This window comes from Macaca mulatta, chromosome 12 (assembly GCF_049350105.2).
Source record: "Macaca mulatta isolate MMU2019108-1 chromosome 12, T2T-MMU8v2.0, whole genome shotgun sequence".
Classification (NCBI taxonomy): domain Eukaryota; kingdom Metazoa; phylum Chordata; class Mammalia; order Primates; family Cercopithecidae; genus Macaca; species Macaca mulatta.
The window spans coordinates 139,612,521-139,639,349 of NC_133417.1; positions in this window are offsets into that span (position 1 = coordinate 139,612,521).

Here is a 26,829-nt window from a genome sequence, read left to right on the forward strand (position 1 = left end):
AGTAATGAAACTTCCTGTACCACTGGCTTTTTTTTTTTTTTTTTTTTTTTTTTTCTTAAATTAGATGGTGTCTTGCTCTGTCACCCAGTCTGGAGTGCAGTGGCACCATCTCGGCTCACTGCAACCTCTGTCTCTGGGGTTCAAGTGATTCTCCTGCCTCAGCCTTCCGAGTAGCTGGGACTGCAGGTGTCCGCCATCATGCCTGGCTAATTTTTGTATTTTTAGTAGAGATGGTGTTTCACCATATTGGCCAGGCTTGTCTCAAACTGCTGACCTTGTGATCCGCCCACCTCGGCCTCCCAAAGTGCTGGGATTACAGGCATGAGCCACTGTGCCCGGCCACCACTGGCTTCTTATGTCAATGCTTCTTGTGCCAAAACTCAGGTGACCGGAGAAGGGAGGAGCCCACACAGGCTTCTCCAAGTACATGACCTGTCCATGGACTGAGATGTGGCTTCCAGCCTCTGTGGCTGTCTTTTCTTTTATCCATATTCTCATATCTCCCATTCTAGTGTTGTCTCTTATCAACCTGACTGAGTGACATGAAAGGGCACAGCTTCAACTGTGACTCAGGGGAGCAAGGGACAAAGGAGAAAGGAGGCTGGGGACCTGACATCTGTCTTTGGTGTTTCCCACTCCCCACTGCTGCCTTGTCGCTGTAGATTCATTTGCCATCCTGAGGTCACTGCGATCCTGGTCTCTCTGAAAGTGTGCTTCACTAGGGGTAGCACTTCCACTGTTGGGCATGAATTGCATGAAGGAGGCTCAGCCAGCCTCTCAGAATAACCTCCTTCCAGCCAGGAGTGATACAAGTGTGGGCATTAGGCATTCATCGGTTCTTGAAGGGTTAGGTCCGCTGGTGGTGTTGTGGAAGGAAGGCACCCCTAACAAGGGAGGTGGCCAGGGAGGGCAGAGTCCCCTGCAAGAAGTTGCTTCTCTAGCCATATTTCTGGGGTTGTGGTTAAAGCTCAGTGAGCCAGAGCCTTACCAAGGAGGCTGATGGCGTTGGTCACAGCCAGGGTGACATCCCAGGCAGGTCACTGACCTCAGAGCTGCTCCTCAGATGTTTAGGTCAGGCTCTCAATCAAGCAGGGAATTCTGAATTGAACCTCTCTTGGGAAATTACTGGCACTAGCTAAACCCACAGAAGTGTGTGTGTGTGTGTGTGTGTGTGTGTGTGTGTGTGTGTGAGACACATACATGGACATTGAAAAATAGTAATAAAAAAGCACCTGGGTACCCACTGTCAGGACAAAAAGTAGCTATTACCAGTACCACAAGGCTCCCTGGTGCCTGTCTCTAGCATCTTTCTCCTTTTTCTGACTTTGAGGTTAAATGTCTATGTGTCAATGTGTTGTTTAAGAATCGATCAACGTAGATAGATGATAGATAGATAGATGATAGACAGATAGATAGATGATAGATAGATAGATAGAAGATAGATAGATAGATAGATAGATAGATAGATAGATAGATAGATTCCTAAACAACATATTATTAAGTTTAGGAAAACTGAGTAATAAGCATAAATTGAGCTGTATAAAAAAATAGACTATGCCACCACTAGAAAATGCAGATTCCCAGTAAAATAAGCAGAATGATATCTGGGTCTCAGTCAGCCTTCAGCTTTCCTGAGAATTTACAAGGCCCCTTCTGGGGGATTCAGAAGAAAGATGTTGAATTAATTCTGAGAGCCCTAGGGACCACCCCAGTGAGAACATAAGTAGGGTGGCAGAGCAGCCAGGCTGTGGACCACCAGCAGAAATGTGGTCAGAGGGTGTGGATGGGTCAGTGTTTGCTGGTTCACCTCCTGCTGCAAAAAGGTGGTCAAGTCTAATATTTTGATAGGGTAATACAAGACCCAGGGACCAGGATATTGAGAGAAGAGAAGGAGCTTCATCAACACACAGGCAAGGCAGCTGTGTTAGCCCAGGCTGGCCCAGGCACTCTGTCCTTGGGTTGAAAGACACGAACAACAATGGCGGCTGTGACCTGGGGCTCATGCCCCTAATGGATCTGTCTCAAGAGTCGCATGAGGGCTGGGTGCAGTGGCTCACACCCATAGCACTAGCTACTTGACAGGCTGAGGCCAAAGGATTGCCTAAGCCCAGGGGTTTGAGGCTGCAGTGAGCCATGATTGTACCACTGAACTCCAGCCTGGGCAACAGAATAAGATTCCATCTCAAATAAATAATAAAAAAACCCAATAATTTTTAAGAGAGTCACATGGGTCTAATCTAAATGTGCTGTCTTCCATCAGTGTACATGGATGGTCCTGGATTCATCTCCAGTTCCAGAGGTTCCTAGAGATGCCTGTTCCTGTGCCTTTTGAGATCAGATTGTTTCTCAGCTTCTTCCTACCAAGTGAAAGTCAATGTTCTAAGGTGCTCTCAGGTCAGTCATTGCCATAACCATCTGCTTTCTGCTTTCCAATTCTTCAAATGTTGGCACTGTCATCTCCTCTCCTGCCCTGCCTCTCTGGGTCTCTCTCTCTCATTACTTTAGTGAAGTTTAACTGAATATTGTTCTGGAGGGAACAAAATTAGACATGCATAGTTGATCCTCCACCCTCTTTGATTATTCTTTTCAACTGTGGTTGTTGAATCAGGTGGCAAGGAGCCTGTTTTAGTTCATTTTCATGCTGCTATAAAAGACTGGGTAATTTATAAAGAAAAGAGGTCTAATTTATTTACAGTTCGGCATGGCTGGGGAGGCCTCAGGAAACTTACAATCATGGCAGAAGTGGAAGCAGGCATGTCTTACACGGTGGCAGGCAAGAGAGACCGTGTGGAGGAGGAACTGTCATACACTTATTAAACCATTGGATATCACGAGAACTTACTGTCATGAGAACAGCATAGGGGAAACTGCCTCCGTGATCCAATCACCTCCCTCCTTGGACATGTGGAGATTACAGTTTGAGATGAGATTTGGGAGGGAACACAGAGCCAAAGCACATCAGAGCCCTTTTGGCTGAAAGTCTTCCACAGGGGTCCACACACCCATGCAGCATGAGAAGAGTTTGTTTCCAACAGGAACCAGCCCCAAGTAGTTTACAGAGTCATTTTTCAGCCTTTCAGTTTCTAAATGAATGTCCCTTGAAAATATTCTTGCGATGGATGTGATGTTCCCCTTTCCCACTTCCCTCCCCACAGTCACCCTTCACCCACTTCACCCTTCTCTTCTCTTCTTATAGGGACACTAGTCACATTTAATTGGGGCCCACTCTAATGACCTCATTTAAACTTACTTATCTCTGCAAAGACCCCCTGACCTACCTCCAGGACTCCTTACAAAAGGACCTTTCAACATTGCTATTGACTGAAAAAATAAACAGTGCTAATGACTAGATAACAAATTATTTTACAAGCCATTCAGTAATTTCTAAATGTTTGCTTTTAAAAAATTAGTTGACCAATCATTAAAAAATTTTTTTGATGAAAGAGCACTACATGTGTTTGGACATAACTCAGAAACAGTTCAGAGAATTGAGTGACACTGATTTACCAAAAAAAAAAAAAAAAAAAAAAAAAAAAAAAAAAAAATTCTTATACTTCCAACTGTTTGTTTATGTGTAAAGGGCAAGATTCTCAGGGCTATAGAAAAGAAAAATAAGCATAGTTTTTTGCAGAATTTCAACTCATTCTAGCAGTGGAATATTTATGCTTAGACACATGAACTACTTGAAAAATAAAGCAGCTCTATCCACCTAATTAAGAGATAAATTTTTGATAACACTTCCTCTTTATGTGTAATATTTGTCCATCGAAATGTAAAATCCATTTGTGTTTTTGATCAATTATGTGCTGCTAGTGTGATGATAATGTGATCCAGAGGAAATTTTTAGCACCTAAATTCTTATGGTCACAGGATATTGACATATTTCAGTTCCTGCCCATGAACACATTTGTTTCTGATCCAGAGATGTATAATCAATAAAATACTTTCAAGCATAATATGCTTTACATTGGATTAAATTCTGTGGGAATGAAAATGTGAGTTCAAGGAGAGAAGGAGGGAAGTAAAATTTCCAGTAGCTCAGGAAGAGCTTGTCGGTGCTGGTTCTGTTTTAATGGATGCCAGTACTTGTCCAATTACTATGCTATTTAGAGTCCACTGGATAATTTCAAAGAGTGATGCTGCTATTTTGTTTCTAAGTGTCAGTGCAGTTGACCCTGAACGACTCAGGAGTTGGGAAGCTGACCCCAGTGCAGTCGAAAATCCATATACTACTTTTGACTCCTCATAAACATTTTTTTAAAAACAGAACAAAAACCTCTATGAACATACACACAAAAATCCTCAACAAAATACTAGCAAGCTCAATCCAACAACACATTATTGTATGGCAGGGCCAAGTCAGCTTTTTTCCCAGGAATGCAAGGTGTAGCAATGCAAGAAAATTAATCAATGTAATATACACAGAAATAGAATGAAGGTGAAAAACCATTTGATCATCTCAATTGATGCAGAACAACCACTTAACAAAATCCATTTTTCTTTAATGATAAAAACACTCAGTAAAATAGGAACGGCCAGGAACTTTCTCATCATGATGAAGGACTGTAGGTAAAACCCACAGCTAATGTCCTACTCAATGGTGAAAGACTGAAATCTTTCCCATTAAATTCCAGAAGAAGACAAGGATGTCTGCTTTCACTGCTTCTCTTCAAGATTTCCTGCAAGTCCTAGCCACAGGAATTAGTTAAGAAAATAAAATAAAAGACATGCAAATTGGAAATGAATAAGTAAAACTGTTTGCAGATGAAATGATTCTAATATATGGACCATCTAGAAAAATACACACACACACACAAATGATTAGAGCTAAAAGGAATTTAGAGACGGTACAGAGTATAAGAGCAGCATGCAAAACTCAGACATGTGGGCCTTAAACGTAAACACATGTGTTTCTATCAGAGTGGCGGGGAGAGTTCACACGCAGAAACACAAAGGAGAAAGCAATGACAAGACAGAGTGGAGAGACATGTGGCCACAAGCCAAGGAATGCCAATAGCTGCCAAAAGCTTGGAGGCAAGGAAAGATCATCCAATTGAACAGGGGTCCCCAGTCCCCAGGCCATGGGCCAGTAGCCTGCTAGGAACCAGGCCACACAGCAGGTGAGTGAAGCTTCATCTGTATTTACAGCTGCTCCTCATTGCTCACATTACTGCCCGAGTTCTGCCTTCTGCCCGATCAGCAGCGGCATTAGATTCTCATAGGAGCGCAAACCCTACTGTGAACTGCTCATGCAAGGGGTCTAGGTTGCACACTCCTTGTGAGAATCTAATACCTCATGGTCTGTCACTATCTCCCATCAGCCCCAGTAGGACCATCTAGTTGCAGAAAAACAAACTCAGAGCTCCCACTGAGTCTACGTGATGATGAGTTGTGGAATTACTTTATTGTATAATACAATGTAATGATAATAGAAATAAAGTGCACAATAAATGTAATGCGCTTTAATCATCCCCAAACCATCCCCCCTGCCTGGTTCATGGAAAAATTGTCCCTGGTGCCAAAAAGGTTGGGGACCTAGAGGGTGTGGCCCTGCCAACACTTTGATTTGGTACTGCTGCCCTCCAGAACTGTGAGAGGTGAGGTTTTGTTTTTATAAACCACCCAGTTTGTGGTAATTTGTTACAGCGGCCTTAGAAAACTGACATACTGATCCTTACACCACTCTATTGATTTCCCCTATGCCTTCTACATGCATTTCATATTCTCTATGGAGTTTCTTTTTCTTTTTCTTTCTTTCTTTTTTTTTTTTTTTTTTTGAGACAGGATTTAGCTCTGTCACCCAGGCTGGAGTGCAGAGGTGCATTCTCAGCTCACTGCAACCTCAACCTCCTAGGTTCAAGCGATTCTCCTGCCTCAGCCTCCTGAGTAGCTGGGACTACAGGCATGCACCACCACGCCTGGCTAATTTTGGTATTTTTAGTAGAGACAGGGTTTTGCCATGTTGGCCAGGCTGTTCTCCAACTCCTGACGTCAGGTGATCCAGATGCCTCGGCCTCCCAAAGTGCTGGGATTACAGGCATGAGCCACTGTCTCTCACTCTACAGAGTTTCTGAATAATTGATACACTACATTGAAAAGAAAATAAGATAATCAGCTCACCAAGGAAAGCAGGAGAGCCTGCAATCACTTACTCTAACATTATGGCATACACATAGCCATGCAGTTATTTGCACATTCATGACCACCAATGACTAGAAGATGCCAAAAACCTCTCGGGATGGTTTTGCCTTTGAACCAATTGATCCTCTTCATGGAGAATCACATCATGGAGTTCAGGTTCATAAATTTATTTCTGCTTCATTCCATAAGATAGAGCAGAGAGTCCCCAACAAAAGTGATGGTGATGGTTTATCACTTAGTACAGGTAAAGGAATTGGAGGAGGAGAAATAACTCTCCTGGGTGGAGGTGTCACTGGTAGAGACTGGCAGGTGGTGGGGATGGTTCCCCACCTGCTTTTGGATGCGGTGGAGTAGGTCCTGCAATGTATGACTAACTTGTGGGTCCATGTTCCTGGGTTTGACAATACTGGAATTCTGTTCTAAGGCCTTTGAATGTTTCTTCTTTTTCTTGCAGCTTGTTTTGAGCTTATGCTCAGGTTCTGAATGCTTCATTTTTCTATCAGATGTGTGAAATCAGTGTCTGATCTTTGTCTGTGCTGGAGTTGAAGTCTGGGTCCACACAACTGTAAATCACACTTTGATTTTCTTACAATACTGTGACCTGTGTCCCTCAGGAGACCTTGGGCGTTGTCAGCAGTCTCCTTTGGGTCCCTTTATAGATTGCCAAAAACTGACTGAGGCCACAGGCCAGTGGGAAAGGCCCAACCCGCTCTACCTCCCCATAAACTTAGCTACTAATAGCCTCCTATTGGCCAAAAGCCTTACTGATAGCATAAACATTTCATTAATACATAAATAAACCAGTATCTACATATATTTTATGCTTTCATGACATGCTTAGCTTAAAAAAATTTTTTTAGTATTTTTAGACTGTGTGGTTCATCTGTGTTTTTTTCAAATTGTTGCAAAGCTCCAAAAAAAATTTCCAATATATGCACAGAAAAAAACCCATGCATAAGTAGATTCGCAACTTGTGTTGTTCAAGAGTCAACTGTGGTTCATATCCACTGGAAATTTCACCCTTTGTAATTATTTAAACATATAAGAAAAAATTAATAACTTTAAAATGTGTGCATTTACGAAATGGATTTGCTGCTGGGAGCTACTGCGGCAGGCCCACTGGAGCAGGAGTGTAGTCAGGGGTGAGTGGCGAAGCCCACCATGGGGGAACATGGCTCACCACCTGCTGATGTATTGAGACCTGAGTCCCATCCCTCTCTTCTCCTCAGTTCCAGTGCGTGTGCAGGGGTGGGCCTTGGGATGCTTCATCCATGCCATTGTCAGGCCCCGGTGACCACTTGGGCTCCAAGACAACTGAGATGCAGAGTCCAGCAATTCTGCAGGAATCTCAGGGCCTGCCCCACCTCCACTACCCCTTCCTCTGGACTGCTGCTCACTGGGGGCCCTGCAGAGCACTTTCTCCATGTCCCTCATCTGACTGCTTTCACAGTAGGTCTCGTGGTGTCAGGACAGGGCGAGCTTTCATTTCCTGAATGTTTTCCATCTAGAGAGTGAGTTTAACCCTTCCTTTCTACCCCTATTCACCCTGGCCAGGGCCTCCCCACCTCCTCACTTTCTTTTTTTTTTTTTTTTTTTTTTCTGAGACGGAGTCTTGCTCTGTCGCCCAGGCTGGAGTGCAGTGGCCGGATCTCAGCTCACTGCAAGCTCTGCCTCCCAGGTTTACGCCATTCTCCTGCCTCAGCCTCCCGAGTAGCTGGGACTACAGGTGCCCGCCACCTCGCCCAGCTAGTTTTTTTTTTGTATTTTTTAGTAGAGACGGGGTTTCACCGTGTTAGCCAGAATGGTCTCGATCTCCTGACCTCGTGATCCGCCCATCTCGGCCTCCCAAAGTGCTGGGATTACAAGCTTGAGCCACCGCACCCGGCCAACACCTCCTCACTTTCTTCCCTCTTTCTAAGCATACTGTATTAGTTCCCAAAGGCTACCATGGCAAAGTACCCCAAACTGAGTGGCTTCAAGTAACACATTGGTAGTCTCACAGCTATGGAGTTCACAAGTCCAAAACAGGTATGGACAGGACCACGCTGTCTCTGAAGCCTCTGCAGAGGATCCTTCCAGACCTCTTCCAGCTTCTCATGTTCACTGGCCTTCCTTGGCATTCCTTGCTTGGCGACGGCATCATTCCAGTCTCATCCTCCATCATCGCGGGCGTTCTCCTGTGTCTCGACACATCATCTCCCCTCTGTATGTGTCTCTGTGTCTATTATCCTCTTCTTGGGGGACGCCAATCATATTAGATTAGAGCCCACCCTAATGAACTCATCTTAACCACATCTGCCAAGACCCTATTTCCAAATAAAGGCACATTCACAAGTACTGGGGCTTAAGACTTCAACAAATCTTTTGGGGGCACCCATTTCAAACCATAACAGGGATGGAGGGTGTGTTAGAAAATTTCCTGGCCAGGCGCCGTGGCTCACGCCTGTAATCCCAGCACTTTGGGAGGCCGAGGTGGGCAGATCACCTGAGGTCAGGAGTTCAAGGCCAGCCCGGCCAACGTGGTGAAACCCCGTCTCTACTAAAAATACAAAAATTAGCCGGGCATGGTGGCAGGCGGCTGTAGTCCCAGCTACTCAGGAGGCTGAGGCAGGAGAATCGCTTGAACGCAGGAGGCAGAGGTTGGTGTGAGCCCAGATGGCGCCACTGCACTCCAGCCTGGGTGACAGTAAGATTCCATCTCAAGCAAGCAAGCGAGAGAGAGAGAGAGAGAGAGAGAGAGAGAGAGGAAGGAAGGAAGGAAGAGAGGAAGGAAGGAAGGAAGAAAGGACGGAAGGAAGGAAGGAAGGAGGAAGGAAAGAAGGAAGGAAGGAAGGAAGGAAGGAAGGAAGGAAGGAAGGAAGGAAGGAAGAAAATTTCCCCTGCTTTTCATTTTGAAGTGTTATATTACCAGTTAGTATTTAGCATCAGAGAAACATGGATTTAGACCCTAGATCTGCCCTAATATGGAGCAACTTAATCTCTGTGAGTTACTTTTCTAATCTATAAAGTAGGTATAACATAAAATACTAAATTCCTAAAGTGTTTTGAATTCTGTATGAGCCAGTGTGTGCCACATGGTACTCAGTAAGTGGTGTCTATGTAAAGAAAATTTTCTGGGATGCAGGCACTCCTAAACTTGGCTTCCCTTCTTTCTCCATGAACTCCAAATCCATCTCCCTTGTTTGTTTTATTGTTTGGTTTGTTTATATTTTAATCATATTAATCATAATCCTTGGCTCATGGTACAGCATTATTAATCCATGATGTCTTTTATGTAGTTTCTTTATTTGCATGTATGCTCTAAATGAACACATATGAACTCACCACCAACCCAAGAACTAGATCATCAGTTGTGAATTTCACCTAGCAACAGGCTTCACCCATAGCCCACCCTCCCAGAAGTTCCATCCAGAACTTCATATAGATCATACTTTTTCTTTGGCACCCTAGATAACATGTGAGTCCTTTGGATGGACTTCTCTTTCACCTCCCTTCTACAGACCCTGCTCCTACCGACCTTTCTGAGTGGGTTGCAGACTTTATGACCCATCCACCGGCACCGTTGTAAGAACCAACAGCAATTCCTAATCAAAGTACCAGTCTGATTTCTTCTCCTGGGAGTTTAGAATTTGTCTCCTGGGGCTCCGAGTAATCACTGCAGGGCATGTGAACTGACAGATCATGAAAAGCTGCACCTGGGCGGTCACATTTCTGCTGTGCACAAGTGAGGAAGAAAGATCCATTCCTTGTGGAGAATGAGAAACAAAGAAGATGTGGGGACACAGCAAAATCAGGGAAGAGGGAGCAGATGGCTCCCCAGACAGAGCTGGAGAGAATGGCCTCTTGGTCCCTGGTTGCTTTCTAAATCTCACTTCTAGGCTGTCCTGTGGCTGGGCCATCTGTCCTTCCACTGAGTTCTGGAGGTGCTGGTGCTGTTTGCTGAAGCTTCGCTGAGTGGGCTGCTCTACCTGACAACCAAATGGTCAGAGAACACAACCACACTCGCATGGCACAAAGCCATAGCTGTATCTCATATTCAAGCGTTGGTTTATCAATGAATCTATGGCTTTTCTGAATCTTATGTCTCTATGCATCTTTTGTCTCTGAGCTAAAATGATTGAGACAGAGACAGTGTGGAGTGGAAGAGCTAGCCATCTGACCTGCCCCCTGCCATTCATGAGCTCTTTCTGTTCTAAGAATTTATCTACTCTTTTGGCCTGGCACGGTGGCTCTGGCTGTAATCCCAGCACTTTGGGAGGCCGAGGCAGGTGGATCGCGAGGTCAGGATATTGAGACCATCCTGGCCAACATGGTGAGAAACCCTGTCTCTACTAAAAATACAAAAAATTAGCTGGGCGTGGTGGTGGGCGCCTGTAGTCCCAGCTACTCAGGATGCTGAGGCAGGACAATCACTTGAACCCAGGAGGCAGAGGTTGCAATGAGCCAAGATTGCGCCACTGCACTCCAGCCTGGCGACAGACTCTGTCTCAAAAAAAGAAAGGAATTTTCTTTTTCTTTCTTTGATATTATTGCCCAAAGTAGAAGTAGTGACCTTGAACTCCTTACCACTAAAAGAAGAGAAGTACTACTAAATTCAACCAGAAGGGTATTGTGCAGCAAAGACAAATAAGTATATGTCAACCCCAGGCTAAGCAGTCCCATGGCTACAACACCAGCCAGCAGAGATACATCAGGACACCCAAATGCTGATTTCTCTTCTTGTACATCTGACCTGAGACCTTCTGACTACAACTAGCAAGACTAGCTACATAATTTGCAGGGTTCAGTGGAAAGCAAAAAGGCAAGGTCCTTGCTTCAAAAAGTACTAAGAATTTTAGGAAGGTAACAGCAGAATATTAAACCAAACGCAGGGCCCTTCTATGCTTAGGGCCATGTGGGGCTGCACTGGTCCCACACCAGTGAAGCTGGTCATGACAACCAGAGGAGGGGTGCATGGTTCTCTGCTGGCCAGGAGACAGAGCCATCTTAGTCACCTGCAAAGAAAGTCTTTTCAGAGCCTTGCAATATAGTTTCTATACCACCTGGGAGCTCCCATTCAACCTGTGTTGAATAAATGAATTGCCTGTGGCATGAGGTAATGGCTGATATGGGAATGTAAGATAATTTCTTCTCCAAACGCCAACATGAAGAAAGGAGTGGTAAAGCCAGCTATTAATATTCTGGGGATTCAAGACAGCATCAATAAATAGGCCAAGTCTAGAATTGGCTGCTACTTGGTCTTGGAAAAAGACAAGCAAAAATGATGCTTTAAAATGCATCAAAGACAGAGGAAGAATGGTCCTACAGGTTGAACTTAAATGCCCATCAGGCCCTAGGGAAGTGATCATAAGTCAAGAAATAATAGGAGATATAAAACTGTTCCACTGCCATTGTGCTCCTTGGACTCTTTGCCTCTGATTGATTCAGACCAACTGTTAAAACATCTCTGGGTTTACTCCAAAGCTGCTGGATCAGAAACGTGATTGACAGAGCCCTGGAATCTTCGTTTTTAACAAGGCTTCCAGGTGATTCTTGCTCACAATAAAGTGTAAGCCCCACTGGTATCGGGGACTGTAAATCCCCAATCTTATGTTTTCAGGAGATTATTTCTCCCCAACATGTTCAAAATATTATTCACTTCTGCAAAGATGAGGATGCAACTGCCCCAGTGGGCACAAAGAAGAAGAATGCTGGGCAGCACGTGAGGCGAGGGGGATTGAGGGAGCTAAATATGGGATGAAACAACCCTCAGGAGTGTCTCAGCTGCCTCGTGGCTTCCCAAAATCTTTTCCTGATGGCGCAGGCATGACTTGGAATACTTCTCCACTTTGCTCTGAAAGTTAGAGAAACACTTGTTATGACCACAAGAATATTTATTGGAAGCAGGAAGTCACGTTCAGCCATCTGCTAACCAATGCTGACTTACTTCCTCTGACCCTAAATTACTTATCCAACCCAGGGGCTTGTGTGAACCAGAGACTTTCTGAGGTCCACGTCTAACATCTGAACATGGTCAGAGCCATGGGATCAAGTACAAAGAACACTGAGCAAGATCTTAGAAGACTTGCGGTCAGTTAAGCTCCAGCTCCAGTTAGCTCTTGGATTTTGAGGAAGTTCCTTGACTTACCTGAGCTTCTTATCTATTGCTCTGGAAATTTTGAAATGGGGATACTAAGCCTATCATCAAAAGATTTTGCGAGAATTAAATGAGAACGTGTGAGTGAAAATACTTTGAAACATTTATATCAACAAAATGTCAGTCCTGGTCCCATAATTGTGACAATGCACAATGGGTCTCTTCAGTTGCATTCTTGAGTATATCTTCCATATTCCAAGAAGTGATACTCCTGGATAAAAAGTGTTATTTCCAAAAGTGGAATTTTGGGGTTGACAGAATGTGAACATTTTATAAAGCCCACGATGCATCTTGTCAAATTACCCTCATAAAAGTTGTTCAAATTTGACTTCAACTAGCATTGTATGTGAGTACTAGTTCCCACCACACTGGTCAGCATTGAGCATTACCTTTTATTTTCATGTTTCCAAATCTGGTCTTGTTGTTTAAGTTAGTATTTCTTAAATCTCTAGTGATAGCATTAAAAATACATCTATTTATCATGCATTTGCATTTCTCAGTAAATGTGACCTGCTGCCTCACTGTTGTTTCTTTTTTCTTTTCTTTTCTTACCTTTTCTTTTTTTGTTATTTTTATTTTTTTTGTGAGACCGAGTCTCGTTCTGTCACCCAAGCTGGAGTATAGTGGCGTGATCTCGGCTCACTACAACCTCCACCTCCTGGGTTCAAGCAATTCTCTTGCCTCAGCCTCCCAAGTAGCTGCGATTACAGGTGTGTGCCACCACGTCCGGCTAATTTTTTGTATTTTTAGTGGAGACAGGGTTTCACCATGCTGGCCAGGCTGGTCTCGAACTCCTTACCTCGTGATCTACCTGCCTCAGCCTCCCAAAATGCTGGGATTATAGGCACGAGCCAACACGCCTGGCCTGCTTCTTTTTTCTAATTTTCTATCAGCATAGCCAATATTTTTCTGAGTTTGGTACTTCACTCATCATTCTTTATGACATTTATTGACAAATTTTAAAAAATCTTTTAATTTTATGGTAGTCAAAACATTTTAAGCATTGAATATGAGATAGCTAATATTTATAATATAAATACATTCTTTATCACACTTACAGGATGGATGTTTCTCCCCTTTCTCCAGCCCCCACACATACTTCTGTTTTATTCTTTGAGATGAGGTCCTGCTCTGTTGCCTGGGCTGCAGGGCAGTGTCGTGATCATAGCTAAAGTGATCCTCCCACCTTAGCCTTCCAAAATGTTGAGATTACAGGTGTGAGCTACTGTCCCCAGCCCACACACTTTAAAAGTGTGCTTTGGAACAGTTTATATTGCACAGATATTGCAGACTTTTCAGATTTTAAAACAATAATCATAGATTGAACTACCACGCCTTAGATTCTTATGTAGAAGTAATTTAAACAAGTTTCTCATAGATGTTACTTTGTAGTTTTTTTTCTTGTTAACTTCATTTTGATAAATGTTATTTTCCATCCCATAAAGGCTTTGAAATTTGAGTAAATATTTTAATTGTATCTTCTCTGCATATTATTCCCACATTTTTCTTCTTAATTTTGTAAACTTATGTTTTATCTTTTTATAATATTTTCATATTATATATCTATTCTCATCTCTTCAAAAAGAAATAATGGTAACGTTTTAGGTGTTGAGGATACCCAGGGGAAAATAGGATAGGATTCCTGTCTTCATTGTGCAGATATAGCCTAGCACCATCTATTCTGTTAAATGTTTCTCAAAGAAAGATTCACTTGTCAAATGTTTCCCCAAATTTATTAATATTTACATTTGCCTTAATTATTTTCTTTCTACTATTTACTATTTTCCCATATTTGTTTTCTTTTCTTTCTTTCTTTCTTTTCCTTTTTTTTTTTTCTTTTTCAGACAGGTTCTCACTCTGTTGCCCACGCTGGAGTGCAGTGGTGCTATCATGGCTCACTGCAGCCTTGATTTCCCAGGCTCAGGTGATCCTCCCACCTCAGCCTCTCAGGCATTACATCCCTCTTGGGATTACAGACATGCACCATAACACCCAGCTAATTGTTTTGTATTTTTAGTAGAGACACAGTTTTGCCACGTTGCCCAGGCTGGTCTTGAACTCCTGGACTCAAGCAATGCACCTGCCTCTGGCTCCCAAAGTGCTGAAATTACAGGCATGAGCCACAGCACCCAACTGTTTTCTTGACTTTTTCCCTAAAACCTTTTCCTGACTGCTTAGTGTCTTTAACTTTTTCTTAGTTAATAATGCAAGAATTTAAGGCCATGAATTTGATTCTAAAAGTAACATCAGTTTCAACCTAACATAGTTCAAAGTTTTTATTTGCAGCATTCTCGTTTTTTAAAATTACACATTTAACTTTTTTGATTCTAAAAATATTAGTTACTATATTTGTAAATTCTTGCATTGCTTTCGTGCCTAGGAAGTTTTTCTTAACTGAAGATAAAGACGATATTACAGTTTTTAATTATGTATTTATGTATGTATGTATGTATTTATTTATTTACTTATTTTTGAGACAGAATCTTGCCCCGTCGCCCAGGCTGGAGTGCAGTGGCGCGATCTCGGCTCACTGCAACCTCCACCTCCTGGGTTCAAGCAATTCTCCTGCCTCAGCCTCTCAAGTAGCTGAGGTTACAGGCGCTTCGCCACCACACCCGGCTAATTTTTATATTTTTAGTAGAGACGGGGTTTCACCATGTTGGCTAGACTGGTCTCAAACTCCTGACCTTGTGATCCACCCACCTCGGCCTCCCAAAGTGCTGGGATTACAGGCATGAGCCACCGTGCCCAGCCTAATTATTATTTTTTAAACTCTAAAATTAGAGTTGCTCTAATTTAGCTACTCTAAATAGACTGTTTTTGCAGACTTTTCAAATTTTAAAATAATAGTCATAGGTTGAACTACCTGGCCTTAGATTCTTATGTGGAAGTTACGTGTTACTTTAATTAAAATTTATCTTAGACTACATCAAGTGAGTTTTTTTATGTAGCAAATCTTGCTTTCAATACTATTTGTTAAATGAATTTTCCTTTCTCACTATTTTATGATGTCACTGCTTTCAGGTTAATTTCTCATATACTTTTGGTCCATGAGTGAGCAGTCTCCATTATTTAGACATGTTTATTTATTTTTTAATTACTACAGGTTTATAATATTTCTTAAGGGCTTCATCATTACTTATTTTTAATAGAAATTGTTAGCTCTTCCACTCATTTTGTTCAGATTATCTCAATAGAGGAAAAAAATTGTGGGCGAAAGAGTACCTAGGTACTGAGGCAAGAGATTGAAGGCACAAACCGCTTCAGTAGAATAAGAAAATAGTTAGAATGAGAACAGTCATAATACAAATTAGATATAGAGATGATCATGGACAATTATCAATCATTATTATAAACATTATTCATCATTAGCTTTTAATATTACTCTTTGTTGCATACTAATATAACCTCAGAATAACCCGAGGGTATAGGGTCAGGTGCTGAAGGGACATTGTGAGAAGTGACCCAGAAGGCACGAGGTGAGCACTCTGTCACGCCCGCATAATGGCCGCTTGAGGGCTCCTTGGTCAAGAGGTAACACCAGTGTCTGGGAAGGCCCCCGTTACTTAGCAGATCATGAAAGGGAGTCTCCTTTCTTTGGAGGAGTCAGGGAACACTCTGCTCCACCAGCTTCTTGTGGAAGGCTGGATATTATCCAGGGCTGCCCACAGTCATCCGGAGGCCTAAACCCTTCCCTGTGGTGCTGTGCTTCAGTGGTCACGCTCCTTGTCCACTTTCATGCTCTTCCCGTACTCCTGGTTCCTCTTTGAAGTTCATAGTAGATAGCGGTAGAAGAAATAGTGAAAGTCTTCAATTCTTTGATCTTCTTATAAGTGCAGAGAAGAAAACGCTGTTTGCTGCTTTCTCTCTCTGCTTCCGCTACTTAAATGGGAAGGGTCCCCATTCCTGTAATCACGTGGTGCTTCACCGTGTCAGTCACTTAGAAGATTCACCCTCATTACCCTGCCCCCTTGTCTTGTATGCAATAAATATCAGCGAGCCCAGACGTTCGGGGCCGCTGCTGCTCTCCGCATCTTGATGGTAGTGGCCCTCCGGGCCCAGCTGTTTTCTCTTTATCTCTTTGTCTTGTGTCTTTATTTATTACAGTCTCTTTCCTTAGTGTGAGCTCAGCCAGTCTCTACTTTTGCTGTTTTCATCAACCATGAGTCTTTCCAGTGAGCCTTGAATCTTCACGCTCACAAACACCTGGCTGTGCTGTGCGCACCCCACCTGACTGAGACAGCCTGGGGCCGGCTGGCAGCTGTTTTTGTGGAGGTTGTTCTGGCAAGGCAAGGAGGATTTCCACCTGGATGAGCTGCGGGCTCATAGGGGTTATTAGTGCACAGTAACTCTGAGGCTGACATCCCAGTCATAGACCCGTGTGGACCAATTCCATCCTCTCCTTCCCAAGCCCGAGGCTGAATGCTTGACCTCAGCTAGCGGGGCTATCAAAGTGCTTGGAAGTACTTTTCCAGCAAGGAAGAAAGGGTTGAACATCTCTTTATCTTCCTTTGTTGCATCACTTATTCACCAGGGCAAGGTTTCCCAGAAAGCAACAGTGGGTTAGGGGTCTAGAGCAAAGTACTCAGCCCACATAGAGTTAGCAGCTGCGTGTGGCTGGTGACAGTGGTCCCTCTCTAACTGTATCAGATAATCTGGCTCAGTGTCCCTGGCTGCTGCTTTCCAGGGTGCTCAGGTTAAACGCAGATTTCTACAGATTTCCCTAATGCGCGGTTCTGGGGTGTGTCCTGGGAATCGCTTTCTAAACAAGCCCCCAGATTATTGTTTTGCCCATGGAAGTATGAGATGGTTTGTTTCCAGAGGTAAAAACCATCTTTTTCTTTACCAAGTCTCCAAATGCAAGTGTCAGATAACATCTGACACTTAATGTAAGTGTAAGACCAATTGTTCTTCTTTTCTTTCCTCCCTTCCTCTCTTTTATTTTTTTAACTGCTTCTTCATGAGCAATCACTGTCTACTCACAGACTCCCTCCTGTCTCAACTGTTTAGGACTCTGGTCACCTCTGCTTCTGCTCCCAAGAAAACCCCTTCAGCTTTGAAGTACTGGGAACAAACAAAACAAAGAAAGTACTTAAAAGAAACTGCGACAGAGAGGCAAGTCAGCCCTCCCTTACCAATTAATAATGGCCACTGCATCCTCCAAACAAGGCCCCCAAACATCAACCACAAAACAAAGAGAGCACCAGGCTCTGCCCCCGGCCTCTGGTAAAGGTCTGATAACCAAAGACACCCACGGAAAGTCTGACAACCAGAATCTTGGCTCCTCTGGCTGAGTTCACGGGACAGGCAAATTCCCAATATTCTAAGATGCTATGATACAGGGCTGTCGCCATGCAATGCAATCGTCAGTTATTTGGGGGATGGCATAAAGAGCAGAATTAATCAAACAGCATCACTTTAAATCCCAGCTTCCTAAGAGAAAGTGTAGGAAGGATCATTTCATTCATTCATAAATTATATAAGCAAAAGGACCTCCAGAAAAACAAACAAACTCCTTAATGCATAAACTTGTTGACGATCTTGGCTCATGACAGCTTTCTTAAAAAGCACAAGTGTATGTTGACTTCGAAATGCATAGGAATACAAGTATTTGTTGAACACTTACAATATGGCATATATATAATCTAGATGTACCATATGTATATAATAATTCATATTTATTAAATACTTATTATGGGCCAGGCACTATGTAAGAGAGTTTACAAGATTTATCCTACTTAATCCTTTCAACAACCAGAGGAGATACTAGTATAAAAGGATGCCCATTTTATAGTTGAGAAGATTGAGGCTTACAGTGTTTTCAGGTCATAGATTTACAAGCTTCTGAGTCAGAAATAAAAACCAAACCTGTTTGAGTATGGGTTTCGTTTCCTTAATCTCTGCATTCTACCATTTACTACAACTTACCTAGCCAGTACTTATTTTCATAGCTGAGACATTCCGTGGTCATGGAAACATGAGATTAAATCACAGTTGGTGGTTCCCTACAAAGCTGACACATGCAGGCAATTCAACATGGAGTCTGCTCTCAGTGCTCAGTGAGGCTGGATGCTCTGGTCTCCGGAAGGGCTGCTGAGACACAGCATCCTTTTTGTCCGTAAGTAAACCGGCTCCCACCTGAGGATGAGGACTTCAGAAAGGAGCCAAGGAACTGGTTTCCAGTGCATAAAGCAGGTGCCCTGGGAGGGCTGCCTTTCTGAGGATTTTTTTTTTTTTTTAACAAAATCCATCCCCATTTTCAATTTTTTCTTCTCATTTCAAAGAAGACCCCCAATAACAATGACTTTCAAATGAAAGTGGCACTGCCTACTGGACAACTGGTCCTCTAGACCCTGCTGTCTGCTCTCTAAAGTAGGCATGAGTGAGCTCCTCTTTCCACCACCACAGGAACAGGTGGAAGGAGAGGGGATCTCAGTTTCCATTGTTGTCCGTGATGCCAGTAGCCTTCAGCCTCGTATTTCTGGCCATCCTGGTGTGGTCGTCACGCATCCAGTTAACCTAGGTGAAGTGTGGACTTAGAATGAGAGAGCAGGAAGAGCAGCATAAGCAGAATTTCTCACTGTGGTCTCCCTCCAGTGGCAAACAGAGCCTTCATGGGGGCACTTTACCAAAGAAATGAGGGTGGCAGACAGCCTAGGCCACCTCCAGCCTGAGCAATGCTGGTTCTTTCCATCTAATTTGCAGAGGCTCCCCTGCGTCACAATAGAGAGAAGATGCCCCCACACACTGGCACAACTGGCTAGACTTGGGATCAGGCCCAGGTCAAGCAGAGCCTCAGGAAGGGGACCTGAGGGAGGCCAGCTCCCTGGGGACTTTGTCTAAACAATACCCAGAGGAACAAGCCATACTGGAAGTTAAGAGCCCAAAGGCCTTTTGATGCCAAAGGATGATATCTCCCTTCCCTTCCCTTCCCTTCCCTTCCCTTCCCTTCCCTTCCCTTCCCTTCTCTTTCCTCCCTTCCCCTCCCCTCCCCTCCCCTTCTTCCCTTCCTTTCCCAACAGAGTCAGTCTATCGCCAAGGCTGCAGTGGAACGGTGCAATCTTGGCTCACTGCGACCTCTACCTTCCAGGCTCAAGTGATCCTCCTGCCTCAGCCTCCTGAGTAGCTGAGACTACAGGTGTGCCACTTTTTTTTTTCTAACTTTTATTTTAGGTTCAGGAGTACATGCACAGGTTTGTTACATAAGTAAACTTGCATCACAGGGGTTCTTTGTACAGATTATTTCATCACCCAGGTACCAGGCCTAATACCCAATAGATATTTTTTCTGATTCTCTCCCTCCTGACACTTCCCACCCTCAAGTAGGCCCTAGTGTCTGTTTTTCCCCTCTTTGTGTCCATGTGTTTTCATCATTTAGCTCCCACTTAAGTGAGAACATGAGATATTTGGTTTTCTGTTCTTGGGTTAGTTTGTTAAGGATAATGGCCTCTAGCTCCATCCGTGTTCCTGCAAAGGACATGATCTCTTTCTTTTTTATGATTGCATAGCATTCCATAGTGTATATGTACCATATTTTCTTTATCCAATCTGCCACTGATGGGCATTTAGGTTGATTCCATGTCTTTGCTGTTGTGAATAGTGCTGCAATGAACAGACACGAACATGTGTCTTTATGGTAGAATAATTTATATTCCTTTGGGTATATGCCCAGTAATGGGATTGCTGGGTTAAATGGCAGCTCTTTTTTTCACTCTGAGGAATTGCCACACTGCTTTCCACAATGGTTGAACTAATTTACACTCCCACCAACAGCATATAAGGGTTTCCTTTTCTCTGCAACCTCATCAGCATATGTTATTTTTTGACTTTTTAATTTTTTTGTTTTTAATTTTTTTGAGACAGTCTCGCTCTGACGCCCAGGTTGGAGTGCAATGGTGCAATCTCGGCTCACTGCAAGCTCTGCCTCCCAGGTTCAAGCAATTCTCCTGCCTCAGCCTCCAGAGTAGCTGGGATTACAGGTGTGTGCCACCACGCCCAGCTACTTTTTTGTATCTTTAGTAGAGATGGGGTTTCACCATGTTAGCCAGGATCATGATCTCCTGACCTCATGATCTGCCTGCCTTGGCCTCCCAAAGTGCTGGGATTACAGGTGTGAGCCACTGTGCCTGGCCATATTTTTTGAGTTTTTAATAATAGCCATTCGGACTGGTGTGAGATGATATCTCATTATGGTTCTGATTTGCATTTCTCTAATGATCAGTGATGTTGAGCTTTTTTTCATATGCTTGTTGGCTGCAGATATGTATGTCTTCTTTTGAAAATGTCAGTTCATGTCTTTTGCCCACTTTTGAATGGGGTTGTTTGTTTTTTTCTTGTAAATTTGTTTTTTTCTTACAGATGCTGGATATTAGACCTTTGTCAGGTATATAGTTTGTAAGTGTTTTCTCATATTCTGTAGGTTGTCTGTTATACTCTGCTGATAGTTTCTTTTGCTGTGCAGAAGCTCTTTAATTAGGTCCCATTTGTCAATTTTTGCTTTTGTTGTGATTGCTTTCTACGTCTTCATCATGAAATCTTTGCCAGCTCCCGTTTCTAGAATGGTATTGCCTAGATTGTTGTCCAGGGTTTTTATACTTTTGGATTTTACATTTAAGTCTTTAATCCATCTTGAGTTGATTTTTGTATATGTGTAAGGGAGGGGTCCAGTTTCAATCTTCTGCATATGGCTAGCCAGTTCTCCCAGCACCATTACTGAATATGGAGTCCTTCCCCTATTCAGGGTACTTGTTTTGTCAGCTTTGTCAAAGATCAGATGGTTGTAGGTGTGTGGTTTTATTTCTGGGCTCATTATTCTGTTCCATTGGTCTATGTGTTTGTTTTTGTTTTTGTGCCAGTACCATGCTGTTTTGATTACTGTAGCCCTGTAGTATAGTTTGAAGTCAGATAATGTGATGCCTCCAGCTTTGCTTTTTTTTTTTTTTTTTTTTTTTTTTTTTTGTCTTTTGTTTTGTTTTGTTTTGTTTTTTGCTTAGGATTGCCTTGGCTACTCCAGCTCTTTTTTGGTTCCATATGAATTTTTAAATAGTTTCTCTTAGTTCTGTGAAGAATGTCATTGGTAGTTTGATAGGAATAGAATTGAATCTGTAAATTGCTTTGGGCAGTGTGGCTGTTTCAATGATATTGGTTCTTCCTTTCCATGAGCATGGCATGTTTTTCTGTTTGTACCATCCCTTGATTTCTTTGAGCAGTGTTTTGTAATTCCATTGTAGAGATCTTTCACCTCCCTTGTTAGCTGTATTCCTAGGTAAATTTTTTTTCTTTTTGTAGCAATTGTGAATGGGATTGCATTCTGATTTGGCTCTTGGCTTGACTGTTGTGGGCATATAGGAATGCTCATGATTTTTGTACATTGATTTTGTATCCTGAGACTTTGCTGAAGTTGTTTATCAGCTGAAGGAGCTTTTGGACTAAGACTATGGGGTTTTCTAGACAGAATTATGTCATCTGCAAACAGGGGGTACCTCTCTTCCTATTTGGATGTCCTTTATTTCTTTTTCTTGCCTGATTGCTCTGAAAAGGACTTCCAATACTATGCTGAGTAGGAGTGGTAAGAGCAGGCATCCTTGTCTTGTGCTGGTATTCAAGGGGAATGATTCCAGCTTTTGACCATTCAGTATAATGTTGGCTATGGGTTTTTCATAAATGGCTAATTATTTTGAGGTATGTTCCTTCAAAACCTGGTTTATTGAGAGTTCTTAACGAGAAGGATGTTGAATTTTATAAAAAGTCTTTTCGTCTTTTCTGCATCTATTGAGGTGATCATGTGGTTTTTGTCTTCAGTTCTGTTTGTGTGATGAGTCACATTTATGGATTTGTGTATGTTGAACCAGCCTTGCATCCCAGGGATAAAGCCTACTTGATCACAGTGGATTAGCTTTTTGATGTGCTGCTTGATTCAGTTTGCAAGTATTTTGTTGAGGATTTTTGCATCAATGTTCATCAAGGATATTGGCCTGAAGTTTTCTTTTTTTGTTGTATCTCTGCCAGGTTTTGGTATCAGGATGATGTTGGCCTCATAGAATGAGTTGGAGAGGAGTCTCCCCTTCTCAGTTCTTTGGAATAGTTTGAGTAGGCATGGTACCAGTTCTTCTTTGTACATCTGGTAGAATTCAGCTGTGAATCCGTCTGGTCTTGGGCTTTTTTTTGGTTGGTAAGCAATTTATTACTGATTCAATTTTAGATCTCACTATTGGTCTGTTCAGGGAAAGATTATATAATTTTTTTAAGTCAGAAAACAAAAAGCAAGTCCAAGAAGGCAGACAGTTGTATTTCACTATCTGTTATACCAGTTTCTAAATGAATTTTCCTAAAACCACAGAGGCTGTGTGAAAAGGGGCTATGCTGCACATTGCCCTTGGATCATACTGGTGCAAAGCTACACAGCTTTCTTTATGGCAGGACTACTCAGAGTTGTTACTGTAAACTGTCAATTGCAAAATGAAATTATATTTTGTTTATGGGACTTTCCAAACTTGTTTGAGCAGAGAAACCTTGTGTATGGGAGATGGGTGGTGGGGGAGTATGGGGAGCATGAGTGCTTGTGTGTTTGTGCATGTGTACATGAGGTGTGGGGTATGTGTGGGGGAAGTGGGTGTGTGTATGTGTGTCTGCGTGTGAGTGTAGGAGGTGTGCCCATGTGGGTGTGTGTAGCATCTCCCAGGTTTCCCGCTGGGACATGCTACAATAGAGGTAGCCATACAAGGCACTAAAGCCAACATGTCAATGACTGGTTCTCTCTGAATCAACATATCAGCCTCTCTCTTGGCTACTGACTTCACAATTTACACATCCGACGTCCAGGAAATGACTCCAGTATCAGAAATAGGTTAGTTTTCATCGAGATTCTAGAAAGTCTCTGGGAAGATGGTAGCTTTGAGCAATTTGTCATGACCCCAATGGACAGAGCTTGAGAAATCTCAGCATCCCATGCAGGTGCGTGTAGCCTGCATGCGGTGAGAACATCAAAGGGGAGGTCACAAAGAGCTTTTGACTAAGGACCTGTAAACCAAAAAGAAAATGTGAAGGGCCCCCAACCATCTGAATGGACTTCCTCCTCTAGGCCAGGGCGCTCTACCTTTAATCTGAAAGACTGGTTCAGGCCCTGACAGAAGTGGGGGTCAGACATGCGCATTATACTTCTCTGGCATTAACTTCAACACAGACCTGAATGCTGATAAGAAACATCTTCTGTGTGGTGGTTCACGCCTGTAATCCCAGCACTTTGGGAGGCAGGCAGATCACCTGAGGTCAGGAGTTCGAGACCAGCCTGGCCAACATGGCGAAATTCCGTTTCTATTAAAAATACAAAAATTAGCTGGGCCTGGTGGCGGGCGCCTGTAATCCCAGCTACTCAGGAGGCTTAGGCAGGAGAATCGCTTGAACCCAGGAAGTGGAGGTTGCAGTGAGCCAAGATTGCGCCACTGCACTCCAGCCTGGGTGACAGAGAGAGACTCTGTCTCAAAAAAAAAAAAAAAAAAAAGAAAGAAAAAGAGGAAAGAAACACTTATAATCTATTCTCTCTTCAGCCTGCTACTCGGAGGCTTCATCTGCATGATAAAACTCTGGTCTCCACAACCTCTTATTGGAACCCAGACATTCTTTTCTATGGATAATAACTTCCAACCTTTGCCAATCAGAAAAATTTAAAATCTACCTATGACCGGCCAGGCGTAGTGGCTCACGCCTGTAATTCCAGCACTTTGGGAGGCTGAGGCAGGCGGATCACCTGAGGTCAGGAGTTCAAGACTAGCCTGGCCAACCTGGTGAAATCCCATCTCTACTAAAAATTACAAAAATATTAGTCAGGCGTGGTGATGTGTGCCTGTAATCCCAGCTAATCGCGAGACTGAGGCAGGAGAATCGCTTGAACCCAGGAGGCAGAGGTTGCAGTGAGCTAAGATCACACCATCACACTCCAGCCTGGGGGACAAGAGCAAGACTTTGTCTCAAAAAATAAAAATAAAAAATAAATAAATAAATAAATAAGCTACCTATGACCTGGAAGCTCTCTCTCTCCCAATGTATTTGATTGACAGGTCATGTCTTTCTAAAATGTATAAAACCAAGTTGCTCCCTGACCACCTTGGACACATATCCTCAGGATCTCCTGAGGGCTGTGTCACGGGCCATTGTCACTCATATTTGACTCAGAATGAATCTCTTCAAATATTCTACAAAGTTGGACTCTTTTCATCACCAGACCCATGGTCTGTGCTTGTGTGAGGAAGTACAAGTAGAAATAACTGAATATAGGCTGGGCACGGTGGCTCACGCCTGTAATCCCAGCACTTTGGGAGGCCAAAGTGAGTGGATCACCTGAGATCAGTTGTTCGAGACCAGCCTGGCCAACATAGTGAAACCCCCTCTCTACTAAAAATACAAAAATTAGCCGAGTGTGGTGGTGGGTGCCTGTAATCCCAGCTACTTGGGAAACTGAGGCAGGAGAATCGCTTGAACCCTAGAGGTGGAGGTTGCAGTGAGCTGAGATTACGCCATTGCACTCCAGCCTGGGCAACAGAGCAAGACTCTGTCTCAAAAAAAAAAAAAAAAAAAAAGGAACTGAATATTGACATAGACAGAGTTTGTTTTCCTACCCTCTTCCTAAATTCTAAAAAAAATAAAAATAAAAAAAAAAATGTTTTCCTTGAAAGAAGCTTTAGACAAAAATGATGGCTTTGATCCTTCTGTAAAGAATTGTCTTCTCATCCCAGCACATCACAGCCATTCTGCATCCTTCCATTTTGCCCGGGACTCTCTTCCTTTGGATCCACCAGGTGTAAAAGGCACCAAGCTGCCCGATCTGGCCTGGCTGGTTTCGTTTATTTGTTTGGTGACAAGGTCCATTTACTGCTCTCCCTCCTGCTGACCATCCTAAATCACATGGCCTTTCTAACCTGTGGGATGGGAGACTTCAAAGGGCTGGGTCTGAGCCCCGCTTAACATTTGTGAATGCTGAGCCACTAAGACACTTGAAAGGGAATCTCAGCAGGTCCCTTGAGAAACTGCCATTCATTTTGTAGCCAGAAAAGCCTTGGAAATATTTACTGCCCATCTTCCCTTTTGCTGAGGTTTTTAGCAAACGCTAGAAACAGCACTAACAAGTTCCACAATCCCGTGTCTGAAAAGCTCTCTGCAGTGAATGTTCAGCCCCAGAGGTGGGGCAGCAACTCAGAAAAGATCACCATTGAAAAGAATGAATTTGAGCTCTCGCAGAGTTGCATGTGAAAAATGATTTATTAGGAAGCACTTCAGAAACCTGGGGCAGGTTTAAACTATGAGATCCTGGGTGTGAAATTGTTCTGTGGACAAATAACATAAGTGGCAGAGGTTTTCTGCGTCACAAAAACACTATTTTTATTTTTTTATTTTTTTTTTTGAGATGGAGTCTTGCTCTGTTGCCCAGGCTGGAGTGCAGTGGCGCGATCTCGGCTCACTGCAAGCTCCGTCTCCCGGGTTCACGCCATTCTCCTGCCTCAGCCTCCTGAGTAGCTGGGACTACAGGTGCCCGCCACCACACCCGGCTAATTTTTTTTTTTTTGTATTTTAGTAGAGACGGGGGGTTTCACCGTGTTAGCCAGGATGGTCTCGATCTCTTGACCTTGTGATCCGCCCGTCTCAGCCTCCCAAAGTGCTGGGATTACAGGCATGAGCCACCGCGCCCGGCCGAAACACTATTTTTAAACTCTGCTTTAAACAACAACAACAACAAAAACACCTGAGAGTGATTTTTCCTTTCGTAAGAAAGACACAGCTCCCCATCATTCCTCAAGCCCCAAGCCCCGAGAAGATAGAGGTGAGAAGTCCATCCCGGCTAAGCAGAAACCTGCCACCGAGGGCGAAGCAGGCGCGTTGTTAGCAGGGCATCTTGGATGAGGGAGGCTGGATTCCTTGGGCTGACCACTGTTCTGTTCTTTGAAGTCTCTATTATTGAAAAGCTGATGCTTGAGTAACTGCAGATCATGACCACACTGAGAGTGCTCTGACACTGGTGATAAGACCTGGCTTTTGAGAAAGCCCATACCCTTCTCCCTTGGTCACTTGGGGTGAACCCAGGAGCAATCCCTGTTTATTTACCTTTGTTATATTTTGATGCAAATTCTTGTCGAACTGTGAAGACCATCTGGACTAGAAGAGACGCTGACTGCTTCAGGCAAATAGGACCTGTGTCTTGAAGGACTGTGTCCAAAGAGTAGCAGAATGGGACGCTAAATTTGCAGGTCACGGGCACCTCTACCGCCATCAGCGAACAGGCCATGCAGCCCCCGGGAGGAAAGCATGCTGAGAGCCATTGATTTTTTCTCACTGGGGGCTGCCTCCTTCAAGGAATCAGGGTCCCTATTGTAAAGGGAAGTAAAAACTTAAAGCGGCCGTGGTGGCTCACGCCTGTAACCCCAGCGCTTTGGGAGACCAAGGCAGGCGGATCACTTGAGGTCAGGAGTTCCAGAACAACCTGGCCAACATGGTGAAGCCCCATCTCTACTAAAAAAAAAAAAAATACAAAAATTGGCCGGGCGCGGTGGCTCACGCCTGTA